Here is a 14,868-nt window from a genome sequence, read left to right on the forward strand (position 1 = left end):
AAATTATTGGATGGGGAAGTGCTATTTAGAATAACAAAAATGTAGAATCAACCTAAATGCCCATCAACAGAGGACTGGATAAAGAAAATGGGGCACATATACACCATGGAATACTATGCAGCCAAAAAAAAGTATAAAATTATGTCCATGGATACAACTGGAGATTATTATCCCAAGCACACTAACACAAAAATAGAAAATCAAATACTGCATGTTCTCACAAGTGGGAGCTGAACATAGGGTACATATGGACATACAGATGGGAACAATAGTCACTGAGCTCTAGTAGAGGGGTGAGAGAGGGATGGAGGCAAGGGCTGAAAAATTAACTACTGGATTCTATGCTCACTACGTGAGTGATAGGTTCAATCATGCCACAATCTTTAGCATTACCCAATATACCCATGTAACAAACCTGCACATGATTCTAAAACAGAAGTTGCATAAGAAAACAGAAGAGAAGTATTTTAGCCTCTACTCCCCCTGTTAGGACAATTTACCAAGTAGTTTTTTTTTTTTTTTTTTTTTTTCCCCGCCTGGTCTCTTCTGTGATCTTTAGCTGTAATTTCCCAAAATAAAATAAAATAAAACATTTTTAAAAACGGGATAGGCTTAACTATGCAGAAAAATGCTTCAGTGAATTTAAAGACAGATTAAGAGAAAATCAATTGAAAGTACCCAACTTGAAGCTCACAGGAAAAATAAAAACTAAAAAAAATAAGCAGAGAGTTAATAACCTTTGAAATAATATCAGACAGCCTAACATATATGCAATTGGAGGTCCCAAAAATTGGAGGAAAAAATGAGACAGAAAAATACACTTTAAAAACAATAGACATGATTTTTATAATTCTGATGAAAAAAAATTCACTGGAGTCCAAGAATCTCAGTGTACCCCAAGAATGATACATAAAAAAGAAATACCGCTTAGGCAAGTCAACCTGATGAAAACTAAAGGTGAAGAGAAAAACCTTTTGAAAAGACAGAAAAAAATCCCCAACACATTGCATACAAGAGAGAAAGAAACAACAGTGTTATTTGACTTCTCTTCATAAAGGACTGAAGCCAGGAGACAATGAAATTACATCCTTAAAGTGTTGAAAAAAAAGTACTCTAAATCGACTATTTTATCTCCAGGTAAAATATCTTGGAGAATGAAAACAAATAAGATTAACTAGTATTTCCAGATAAATAAAAGTTGAGAGAATGTGTCACCAATTGTCATATACAGCTTGTAGTATAGTACAAGAACTTGGAGTATACTACAAGAACTTGGAATTTTTTAGATTGAAAGATGGCAATAGTTTTCTCATAATTTTTATTAAATGTCAAGTGACCTTTGAAACGTTTTTCTATTTGAATTTTTTATTTTGAAAAAAAATTCGAACCTACAAAACATGACAAAAACACATTTTTTATATTCTCCTACCATTTTCACATACACCCATACACATGATTATAGGTATTTTCATATCTATACATCTTTATGTATATAATAATTGTTTCCCTGGGCTAAGATAAGTTATTATAAACTTGGTGGCTTAAAACAATAGGAATTTATTATCTCACAGTTCTGGAGGACTGCAGTGAAAAATCAAGGTATTGGTGGTGAACTTAGTTCCTTCTGGAGGCTCTGAGGGAGAATGTATTCCATGCCTTCCTCCCAGATCTGTCAATTTTAGCTGTACCTTAGATGTTGGCTCCTCTCCAATCTCTACCACCATCTTCACATGGTATTTTACTCTCTGTGTTTCAATCTGTCTCTTGTAATAATATATGTCATAGGATTTAGGGCCCATCTTAAATGTAAGATGATTTCGTTTTAAGGTCCTTAAATGAGTTACATCTGATAATCCTATTTCCAAGTGAGGTTACAATAATAAGTACCAGTGGTTAGGACTCGGGCATATCTTTTTGGAGCCAGTATGCAACATACTACACTATATAATTTAGTCCCTCAAAATTAACTTCGATACCAAGTACAAAATTCATGCACCCCATCTCAGCATCAATAAATGTCTCAACCTTTAAGCACTAACTCTAAGTCAGATATCTCATTTAACTATCATCAGCTCAAAAAGTCCGAAATTCCATTTTCCAAGTCACCTTAATCAGGTATTGTTAAGGTTCTCTGTATGACCCATCTTGGAGCCATATTTCACTCCATCTGTGGCCCCCTGAAACTAGAAAATAAGTTATTTGGCTCCAGGATAAAAGAGTATAACAGGCACAGGATAGATATTGCCTAGTCCCAAGGGATAGTCATTAGTCTCAAGCAGGTTTGAAATTTTGCATGCAAATTTCCCTGCGTATAACTTTCTGTGGCTCAGTTCTCTGCTCTCTGGGCCAAGGACGATCCTTATCTCTGAGTTTCCGTTTCTGGCCTCTCTCTCTTATTGGCAGTTCTACCCTCAGAGCCATATTTTCGTTTTTCTTGACAGATAGTACATGTTTGCTCCCTAGTAACTATCAAGTCTGCCTGTAGACTCCCAGAAGTGCAACAGTCTTCTTGTATTTTATCCCATCTCTGTCACTTTCACTCAAGGCTGGCATTGTTTTCTGTAATATAGTATTGTCAAAACCCTTGTGAGTGTCACACCATTGGAAAAGACCTTTCCTAGACACAACTTTTCTGGATAACCCCATCCCTATTCCTGGCTTCTGCTGAGATAATCAGTTTATTTCATGACTCCCACATCTAACCTCTTCAGCAAAAGTTTTTCCAGCCTCACCCTTGAACTTCTCTCCAGAGCTTGCTTTCTGAACCATAAATGTCCTAATTTTGGCATCCTTTGCAATGTATATAGCCTGAGAATTTCTAAAATCGTGAAGTCTTGATTCCTTTTTGTGTAAAACATATTCTTCTTCAGTCTTTCTCTGCCCTCTCATATTTTATTATAAGCATGAAGGAGAAACCAGGCTGCACCACCAACATTTTGCTTAGAAATCTCCACAGCTAAATACTAAGTTCATCACTGACAAGTTCTGTTTTCCACTCAAGTTTCTGTCTTTTTATAGCAAGTCTTACCTTCCCTTCAGTTCTAATAACATGATGCGCATTTCCTTCTGAGGCCTTGTCAGAAGCAGCTTTAACGTTTCTATCTCTACCAACATTATGTTCATGGCAATATATGCGTCATCTAAGAAAACCAAAACTTGCTTCATTGTGTTCATCACTTCCTTTTGAGCCCTCACTATAATCACCTTTAACATTCGTATCTCTACCAACCATATGTTCAAGGCAACCTAGGCTTTTTCTATCATGCACCTCATTTCTTCCCATGCCTACACATTTGTCAATTTCAAAGCTACATCTACATTTTTGGGAATTTGTTATAGCAGCTCCAGGTCCAGTACCAAACATTATATAGGTTTCCTGGGCTGCCATAATAAATTACCACAAACTGGGTGGCTTAAAACAATTGAATTTTATTTGCTTACATTTCTGGAGGCCAGAATAAAAAAATGAAGTTGTGAGCAGGGTTGGTTCCTTCTGGAGACTCGAAGGTCCAATCCATTCTGTGCCTCTGGTGGGATCCTTGGCATTCTTTGGCTTTCATCTGTCCTTACATGATTGTCTCCATGTTGACAAGTCTTTTTCTTCTGTATGTTTCTATGTCTTTTCTACAGATACATGTCATTGGATTTAGGACCCATCCTTAGCTTACTTCCATCTACTAAACCTCAAGTTTTAAATGATATTCACAGGTCCTAGGGATTAGCTCATGAACATAACTTCTAAGAGCCAGTATTCAAGCTACTATATAGATCTGCATATTTCTGTGTGTGTTACTATATTTTGCTAGAAATTCTCTTTCTGTTTTGCAACTACTCAAATCTGTCACTTTATCAAGAAATGAATTCAGCCATAAGGTATATTTAAATAAGTGTGCTTGGCTTCTTCCAATAAAACTTTATTTACAATAGTGATGACAGGCAATAGTGTATCATACCATGTTTTAAAATATCACGATTACTTGGTCTTTGGAGATGTGATAGAAATTCTAGAACATCACCTGTAGTTTCTTAGTAAATTTTTTGATGTAATTCATAGAAAGTGTAGTTGTTTTGGTTTCTTTCTTCTCTAATGGCATTAATTGTCTTAGTCTATATTTCACCAAGAAATTGTCCATTTCATTATAGTGTTCAAATGTGCAAAAAGGTTTTCAAAAAAGCTTCTTAAGGTTTCAAAAATATTTCCTTCTATCCCCTTACCTATTTCTTATTTTTTGCTTTTGTGCTTTATTATTTAAGAAATTAAGCAAGTGGTTAGTGGTTTGTATATTTTATAATATTGTTTGCAAACCAGGGTTTTCTATTTATTCATTATGTCTTCTAGTTTTTTATTTTCTATCTTTTCATTTATTCTTTTGTTATTTCTTTTCTTTTGCTTTCTTTTGGTTTACTTGTTGTTTGTGTTTTAGGTTTTTAGGCTGAGCACTAAATTCATTTATATTCATCCTGTAATTTTTATTTATGAAAATGTATAGTAGTATTGAATTTCTTCTGATTGATACTTTTAATACATTGCGTAGATTCTGAAACATTATTTTTATATGACTTTTTAATCAGAAATTAAATCATTTTAATTTGTTTACTTCTTTTCATATAAGCATTATTTAGCAGAAGGTGCAACTGACATTTTTAAGCAAAAATTATAAACATGTATTATGGGGTTATAAAATATTTGGAAGCAAAGCATATAAAAATAGTAGCACAAAGTATGGGAGGGGGTGTAAATGGAATTATGATATTGTAAGACTTTTGTATAATACATAGAGTAATATACTATTAAAGCAGATTGTGATAATTTAAGGATTTGTATTGCAATCCCTAGTGTACTTACTTAAAAAAAATTGCAAGTATAGCTAACAAAAAGAAAAAAGTATATAAAAAGGAATGCTGGAAAAATAAAGCACTTGATTAACCAGAACAAGGCAGGAAACGAGGAGAAAATACACAAAATATGGAACAAATTGAAAACAAACTATAAGATGGTAGAGTTAAATTAAACCACAACATAGTTTTATTAAATAAAATTGGACTAAATACTCCAGGCTGATTTTCAATCTGGGCTACAAAAAAAGAAAAGAAAAGCATGTCTCAAGTAATGCTATTTAAAAGAGAGATCTTTAAAATATAAGGACATAAGTTGAAAGTTAAATGATTGAAAAATATATACCCTGCAAATTTCAGGCATAAGAAACTCTGTCAAGAAGATAAATAATTCTAAACATATATGCATCTATGAACAGTTCTTCAAAATAAATGAAGCAAAATTAACATACTTTTAAAATTCTGTAGAAGGAAATTACTTAATGGGGCATTTCCCAATTACATATTTGGTTGAAAAAGGTTTCAGTGCAGTTATGCAGTAAATGCAGAGACAACAAAATCAACTTGAAAGTCCTTGTAAGATATTTACCCTTAATATCATTATAGTAACACCACATTAATAAAGGGATTATATTAATTTTATTAATAACTTTAATCAAAATTGTTATTTCCAATCTATACATTTTTATATTTGTTGAAGATGAATGAAAAAATGTGTTTTGAAAATTGAATATTTAATGTGTTTGTTTATTTTGGAGTTACTTATCGTTCTTCAGGATACCCTGATATTGTCCACCAAGGTTGCTGTTAAATTGTATACTATCACTCCACTTTCTTATCATCTATTTAAAAATATAATCTGTAACATTAAATGTATCTGTCTATATGTGTAGGTCATAAGATACAAAATGTATTTTCTATAATATTTAGTTCCTACATAATCCCATCCTGTGATGGAGAAATGTATTTTGATATTATGCTTTAAATAAGGGCCAGATAACTTGCTAGAATATCTCTCTTTCTCTTCTTTAAATGTAACTTGTAATTTGTAAAATATAGATTGTTTTGGCTTATTATCTCTGTTTAATTTATGGTTATTTACCGCTTCTCTTGTCATGCACCAAAATGAATGCTTATTCTTCCTTAATCTTAAACTAATCTTTATTCTAGCATCTGATTTAAAATCTGCATCTGCTTCTTCATTTCTTTCTAATTTTTGTACAAAATGGCATATGGTATTTTTACTTCCCTTAAATCCAGTCTTATTATAAACGGATATAAGCATCTGATTGTTCTTTATATCTTCTAGTTTTAAAATACATTTTAAAAGTGTATTTTAGGGGGGCTGGGCATAGTAGCTCACACCTGTAATCGCAGCACTTTGGGAGGCAGAGGTGGAAGGATCACTTGAGGCCGGGAGTTCGAGACAAGCCTGACCAACATGGCGAAATCCCATCTCTACTAAAAATACAAAAATTAGCTGGGCGTGGTGGTGCATGCCTGTAATCCCAGCTACTTGGGAAGCTGAGACAGGAGAATCACTTGAACCTGGGAGGCGAAGATTGCAGTGAGCTGAGATCATGCCACTGCACTCCAGCCTGGGCAACAGAGCAAGACTTTGTCTCTCAAAAAAAAAAAAAAAAGTTTGTTTTAAAATACACCTTTTTCCATAAAACACTTTCTGTATGACCCTTATATTATGATGAGGATACTATAAATTATTTTAGGATTGTATAGATAGTTTATTATTAATGAATTCTGTTTCCATTTCAATGTCCAAACACATATTATGAAATATTGGCTAAAATGGGAGAATGTATTGCTTCTGATAAAGTTGATAGCTGATTTGACTTTCTAGCAAAATTTATGGCTTAGTTATCATTGCTCCAAGTTTTATATTCATAAATTTTCTTAAATATGTTTCTCTAATCCTCTGATGTTGCATATTTTAGTCTCTATGATAATTCTTGAGGGAGATGCATATTCATTGGGTTCTCATCTTCCACAGAACAGTTTCAGTTTCTGACTGTAATTGTATTAGTTTTTCTTTCCTCTATTTTGAAGCCCCATCATTGTTTTTGTTAAGCTTTACACCTATAATTATGTAAATTATCTCCCAGTAGGTTTATTTTAATTATTTCTGCTTGAACTTCTTTTCAAAGTAATTAATTTTGCTACATGTATTTTTTTATATATATAATAATATGTCTTTTTTGTTCAAAATGTCATCAAGTTAGGATTTTTTTTTTGCGCCAATCAGTGGGAAATTTTTAAAATTAAGAAATGAAACATGTTTATATTTACTATAAATTTGAAAGTGAAAAATAATTTCAATATTTCAAAATGCTATGTCTTTGAAGGAATCAAGGTATAAGGTTTTTTTATTCGATAAACAGCAGAAAGGGAGTAGGTGAAGAACCTGCCTCCTCACTCCTCCCTGGTTAATAAGGAGAGTAGACGTGTTGCTTGGTAGAGGTGAGTAAGCATGATGTCTGGTGGCTTGGAGAGACCTGTTTCTGCCACCCTACCTGTCACTTTTAGGGCTGGATAATAGAACCAACAGATATCTTTCATGAAATCAGAGATAATTATATCTCTTTCCAGATAATTATGACTTAAAGCAGCAAAACTCATTAAAGAAGGTAGTGCCTAAAGGATTACCCCAATTTCCTTGACCCTTAGGATATTGTGGGTGGGCCACCCTGCAGCTGAGAAGGACGTGGCATTTACTTGAGGGAAAATGTTGACCCCAAAATGCGCTCAAGTGAGAGGATACAGATAACGGCAAGGAGTATGTGAGGTGAAATTCATCTCAGGACACGCCCATCTCAGCAGATGCTCGCGCGGGAAGGACCAGACACTTCAGGGACTGCAGATGGGCGAGGTGCCGCCAAGTACGGATCAGAAGGTACCATTAAACACTGTGAATAAGGAAACCACAAGATGACGGTGGAACAGATGCATTCCGTGCGACCATGATAAGACTCAAGACCCCCAGCATCGAGGTGTCATTTGGAGGAAAAAAACAAAAAACAAAAAACCAGAAATGAATTCCTAAATGTGTCATTAAAATAGAACAACTTTAAAAGCTTTTCCATTAGATTCATATTTATTTGCTATCAGGCAGAAATTGAGGCATAAACTAAAAAATTGGGACTTTTCTAAAACTTTGGAAGAAAAAAATGATATAACTTTTTGTTTACTCAAATTTCTGGCGTAGGAATTGTACTAGATATTAGAAGAAAAAGCATCTTGCTGGGAATGTGTGCTTCTTTCACCATCACAGGTGGCTCTTTCTTCAATAAATTGTATTGGATAACTCAACAAGTAGATGACACCAGAATGGTGGGCACCTGAAGAGAGTGGGGTGCTCTCCAGAAAAGGCATGATGGAGCAAGGGCAGGAAGACTAAAAGCTAATCAAGTGTGGGTAACACAGTCTTCCTTCTGTGAGACCCTTTGTGAATCAAATCCAACGGGAAACAAGTCAACACATATGATTTTATATGTATGTTACATATGTATTTCATATATTATGTACATAGTGCATTTGATAAGTAAATTCTCATTTATGATAATTTCAGTCTTCTAAATTTTAATATTTTGCTTCACAATATGGCTTGCATAAATATTTTGAGATGTTTACTTTCTAAGAAAGCTAATTTTCTCATCAGTTTGCAAATATGTAAATATATACAAAAAACTTTATATATGTGTAAATATTCAATACGCAAACTAGAATTCTAAAATATGATCAGTAGAGCTGATGGCGGTTTATGTCATGGGAAAGGAAAATAGTGATTTCACATTTGTCTCCCTTGGTGAAAGTCTCCAACAGAAAGATCATCTATTCAAATACCTGTCTACTTTCCTTTGTGGTCTAGTTCTTACTCAGATTGGACTCTAACAGTGGATACTAAAACCTTGTCTGGAGAAAGCTTCCTGTGCTCTTTTTGAAGTCTCTAAACATGCATGACAATGCTGAAACTTTAAAGTGCATAGGAATCATCTGGGGCTATTGTGACAAAGCAGATTCCTGGGTCCCAGCCTCAGAGATGCTAATTCAGTGTAGCAGGGAATGCTGTTGCTGAGGGTCTGTGACCACCCATTGAGCAGTGCTGGTCTAATTCACTTCATTCCTAAATGGTTATATCCAACTCTGATGCAGCACGTACTTGAATTCCACCTCTAAGACTTCACTTCATGAGTTATATTTTCATTTCATCCTTTCCCTATTTTAGCTCTTTCCTCCCATACTGGGAAAACCTTGTTTAAAAAAACAACAGTAACAATATCCCCTCTTTCTATCTACCTCACCCTCCTTTCTTGCTACTGTTTCTCTTTGCCTCTCCCAGCTCCACTTTTTCCAACCAAACGAGTTGCTGGCATACTCAGCCTCTGCCTGGATCCTTTCTTGCCTGATAACTCATGGCATTTAATCTGCCCTACCTAATGCTGCACTGCAATGGCTCTGATGATAACATCCCACCAAACACAACAGTTCTTTCTGTCCTTACTTCCCTGTACCTCAGTCTGATTTAAGCTATTGTTTCTACTGTAGGTCTCTACTCATTCAAACTCTATCCTCTTGACTACTATTACCAAGCTCACTCATGCTTCTGATCTTTTAAGTTCCCACTGTTCTGCTTTTTTCATAAAATCCTCTTCCTCCTTTGATTGTGGATAACATGCCTATTTCACCAACCTTCTGTCTTTAGCCCACACTCTTCCTAATTTTGCAGTGGTTGGCTCCTGGCTGTGTTCTTACATCCTTCCTGAGTTTCTGACTCAAGTGCTTAAGTGTTACCTTGGATTTCTTACAATCAAGCTTAGAATATTCAATATTTTCCTTTTCAGTCCTGTTTTTCCCATCTCAGTATGTCGAATGATTCCACTCTGACTCTAATCATGAAAGCCAAACGTGTCCCATTAAGCACCACATCTAGCCATTTGTACTTAGATATTTTCCTCCGAGGCCTCCTCCTCACCAGCGCTGTTTATGTTTAAAAAAGCGTCATCTCTCCTTGGGACTGTTACTGCATTCTCCTAATTGTTTTCTCTGCCTGTCTCCTGCTTGATCTCTTTACCTTGTACATTGTAGCCAGGGTAAATTATGTATAACAGGAATTATCATCCCTTATTTCAAATTCTTCAAAGAGCCATGCACCTCAGATTCACTAGCCTGACAGATGTTAACCTGATCCTATTTATTTCTCCAGTCCCATTTCCAAATACATCTTATTTTGCCCCATACCTGGCAGTGATAGTGAAAACACATTGCTGTCTTTGGCCTCTACAGCTCTGCCTACTTAGAATACATTTTGCTTTATTTCTTATTGCTAAAATATGAATATAGAGATATTTATAGTTATATAACAGAAACATCTACCATCAAAATTAATGCTGCAATTTTCTCATATTTGCAGCAAAAACAAATATATTTAATGTGTAATTATTAAGGGCATAGACTTTGGAATTGGGTAATCCCAGTTTGCAACCAACTAGTTATGTAACGTCAGGCTTGAGACTTGAAATTTCTGTGCCTCGATTTTCTTATCTATAAAATTGGGATAATCGTAGATTATTTGTGGGCATATTGCAAGGATTAAATAAGTTACTAAATTAAATTTTCCTGGCTATTCTGAAAATAAACCTTCTATGAAAATTTCAGAAATACTTTGTTCTATTGGGACATTTTATTGCAATTTCATTAAAATTTTAGCTTATGTAATTAAAAAACGGACACCCCACCTCTGTTCCTTACTTTCACTGTGAGCATCAAAAATTGTTTAAACCCTACTGGCCTTGGCTTCTCCATCTTTAAATGAGCATAATCATTTATAATATTCAAAATAATATTGTAAGAATTAAGTAAAATGATTTTTGTAAAGTACTTGGAAAAGATGCCTGGCCCATAGAAGATGTGCAATAAATGTTGGTTTTATTATTATTATCACTACTAATTGTATCAGAATTGAATTCCCTCATTCATGAAATGGACTATCTACTTTATTCAGTTTGTCTTTGGTGTATTTCAATGGCACTTTTATAAGCAAAATTAGTTTTTAAATCAAAATAGGTTTTCTAATATAAAAATTAAGATATTTTATTGCTGGTTTTGCTCTCCTAAGTAGCTACTGCTGTTAAAATTCTGTTGATTTTCCACATTTTAATTTATCCAGCAAATCTGCCTGAATATACATTTTCCTGTATATTTTCTATTTTCTGGATAGACAGTATTATTTTAAAACAAGGAAAAATTAGGTTTTTATTTCCAAATCTTTTACTAGATATGTACATACACATTTGGCTTATTTCAGCGTTTGGCTTGATTTCTAATAAAATGTGGCTGTAAGACACTCCTCCTTGACCAAGCTTTCATCGGTCTCCTCTAAGCTTCTTCTCTCCTAGGCCTCAATCTTGGCTCCCATCCTTGCCAGACCTGCATTGCCCGGTTTTAGCAGGAATCCTGGTAAGTCAGTTTACAGAGGATCCCCTCTACCCTTCAATCTGAGCCCCCTGGCCTGTCTTCAGCAAGAATCCCGTGAGGTTGGTCTAGCAGGAATCCCCCAACACTTTATGCCTGCTCTTAGGAGTGTTCCATCCACTGACCTCTCCCTACCCCTTAGCTGTAAAACTCTAGCAGCCTTTACCGTGTTTGGAATTTATCCCAGCTTTATACTGAGGCTTCTTTTCCCCTGTTGCAATAGTTTCTGAATAAAAGCTGTCTTTACTGTGTTAACTATTGTTTGACATTGGTTCTCTTTTTGACAGTTTCTTGCTACTGAAACTTGGATCTGGATCAGAACCACCATCAAACCCTTAGATAGGATCACTGGACCTCTCAGAGTGTGCATCAAGACTTTTTGTCTTCAGTCTACTTGCTTGTTTGGGTTTGCAGTGATAAGTCTGGCTCTAAAACCCAGTGCTATAGATAAATGTCTGTTTACAGACTTTGAGTCTTAAGATTCTCAGTATAGCTTGAGGTTGGATTACAGTCCCAAGCAAACAGAGACTGGGACAGAGCCGTAAGCACCACTGTGTGTAAGAGGCAAGTTTCTGTAAGAAGCAGAGGCTGGAATACTGTCCCAAGTTTCTCTGTTCTAAGTTTAAAGAAGCTGTGTTCTTACTCTACTGAAAGCTCTTGTCCTCGGCCAAGTTGTGCTGCTGTAATGGAATGCCACAGACTGGGGAATTGATAGTGAACAGAAATTTATCGGTTCATGATTCTGTAGTCTGGGAAGTCCAAGGTTGAGGGGCCAGCATCTCGAGAGGGTCTTCTTGCTGTGTCTCTCTCAGTTTTGGGGGAGAATATGCTTTTCTTTTCAAACTTAGATATGTGACACTCTACAGTTCAATGCTGGCACACCTGTGTGAGGCTGAACAACACTAGGAGCTGACAGCCAGGGATACACAAATCCAGCACCTCCCTCTCCATTTACTCTGTCAGGCTATACATGGGGAGCAACAAATATGGCTACGTGGCAGCAAGATAGTGAGGGTCTTTTTAGGAGGTGACATCAGCAATGACACAAACACACCACTGTGCAATTGAAGGCAGGGAACCAGAATCCAAGGGCTACACAGAGATGCCAGACTTCAGAGGCATTTGGGGACTTTTATTTCAGACCAGCATCACCATTGGAAACCCAGGGCTTCTCTCCAGTTCACTACTGCTTGGGCAGCAGCTCCAACTGCTTGGAAGGACAAAGAGGTGGTGAGAGAGAGAAAAAGGGGGAGGTGAGTTTGAAGGTGAACTCACCTTCAAAGGTGAGTTCCTTTGAAGAGGAACTCACTCCTGTGATAATGGCATTCACCTCATCACGAAAGCAGAGCCCTCCTGGCCTAATCATGGCTCATTAGGCCCCACCTCTTAACATTGTTACATTGGAGATTGTTTCTAGCACGTGAACTTTGGGGGACACATTTAAACCACAGTACCCCCTCTTCTCAAACTCCTGTGGACGGTATGCTTTGCCGCTGTGACTGTAATACCATTGGCTTTCTTTCACCCTGGAAAACCTTTACTAAAAACCCTCTTGACCTACAATGGCCCTTCTGGGGATCCTTGTCTGTCTTGATATTAGCTCACCTAGAAGACACCTAGACCCACAGGAAACAAAAATCTTGGATGCACAATTCACTTATTCTGCTTGGTATGAAGAAGCTGAACAATGACTAAATGATTCAAACTGTACTCAAAACTCTTAAACAAGAAGAAGTTCTTAAGGTATTCAGAAAACATTTTCTGACCCAGTAAACCCTTTGTATCCCTCCTATGACATTCCTGGAGTCCCCTCGCAGCCCTCCTCTGTACCTTTCTTTCTCAAAATGTCCCCTGCACGTCTCACCCCTAGTCCTTCAGCTCCTTAGAGCTGTCAGGCTCACTGGGCCCTCTCTCCTGTAGGTGAAGCCAGAGATGCAGCCTGTACTTGTTTCCAAGTGAGGCCCATCGAGGAGATAATACTCAATTACTTGTTATCACCAAGGACTCTCATGACCCCCAGGAGGTAAGGAAAAGGTTTACTGCACAATTAAAAATTTTTCTGAGAAAATACTCTCTGTAACTCTCTGACTCATCAGTTTATCCTTATTCAAGGGGCCTGGAGATGCCTCCCATTGGTTTGAAAAAGCCACATGTTTTGTCACCCTTGAGAGCCATTAAAAAATCTCAGACTTCTCCTGATTCCCATCAGACACTGAGGGAAGTAAGAGGAAAAAGTACTAGGTACTACCCCTCAGGACTATCTCACTGAAATTGATTGGTCATGCATTCAAAATTATAAAACAGAAAGGGCTGAAGCTGTGGTTAACCACCACCATCGATTACAAACAACATAGAAGAACATTTGAGGCTGGAACTTACTTCCCAAGCAGCTTCTGCTCTGGCCACAAACTGTAAACGGTCTGAGACCAGAGCTGCATGACACATCACAGAATAATAAAATTAATTGGTAAATGCAAACATATCCAAACTGCAGATGTTAGCCCAGTGTTATGAAAACACTATTTTTTTTTTAATAAAAAGAAAAATAAACAGCATGAGTTTATGGCATTTCAATTGAAATAGAAAAACCTGGAAAGTGTAACCAATAGCAAGCTCTGAAACTGTGGGCTCCCACTGACTGGGACACTTGCTGGCATTATCATAAAAGGGGACAATGGGCCCGAGGTTGCCAGGACACCAAGAGGAGGGAAGAAGCCTGAGTCTTTGCCTCACCAGGAAATAACTGACACCCCTCCAAGAAAGAAAATGTCCAATGCCCTCAACCGCCACTAACCTGTAACGGGAATAACCTCGTTTCCTCTTCCCTTCCTTAGGGCCACCACAAATTACCAGTGCTGGGTTTTTATAATTTTCTTCATTTTTTGCCTCTGCCTCAATCTCTTAATATTCTTATGGGACTCCTGAAAGCTAAACACAACTCTCTGCTCAGCTCTGCCCCCAGGAAGCCTGTTAGGAAGAGATCCTCTCACCACAGGGGTGTCAAATTCGCTGTGCCCCAGGGGACTCCTTAAGTCCCCCTCCCCCAGTGGCTCTGCCTGACTTCTCTGAGTGCATTTTCCCCTTCAAACTGCCACACATTTAGCTAAAAATTTAAATCAACTACTAAACAGATTTTTCTCTTCTCTATGGACAACAAACAAACAAACACACTTCACTGATACTGGATTTGTATGGAATGTCCAGTCCCTTAAAATAGAAGTAGGTCCTTCCATGCCTGTCCTCAGGATTCTCCAATATCATTTAAATCAGAAGGACATGAGGGCTCTACTCAATAGTCCCAGGTTTATTTGACAAAAACTGTTAATCTCAGGCAGGGTGTGGTGGCTCACACCTGTAATCGCAGCACTTTGGGAGGCTGAGGCAGTTGGATCTCCTGAGGTCAAGAGTTCAAGACCAGCCTGACCAACATGGTGAAACCCCATCTCTACTGAAAATACAAAAAATGTGCTGGGCGTGGTGGCACATGCTTGGCACATGCTGGTAATCCCAGCTACACAGGAGGCTGAGGCAGGAGAACAGCTTCAA

The sequence above is a fragment of the Macaca fascicularis genome, chromosome 3 (assembly GCF_037993035.2).
Source record: "Macaca fascicularis isolate 582-1 chromosome 3, T2T-MFA8v1.1".
NCBI lineage: Eukaryota > Metazoa > Chordata > Mammalia > Primates > Cercopithecidae > Macaca > Macaca fascicularis.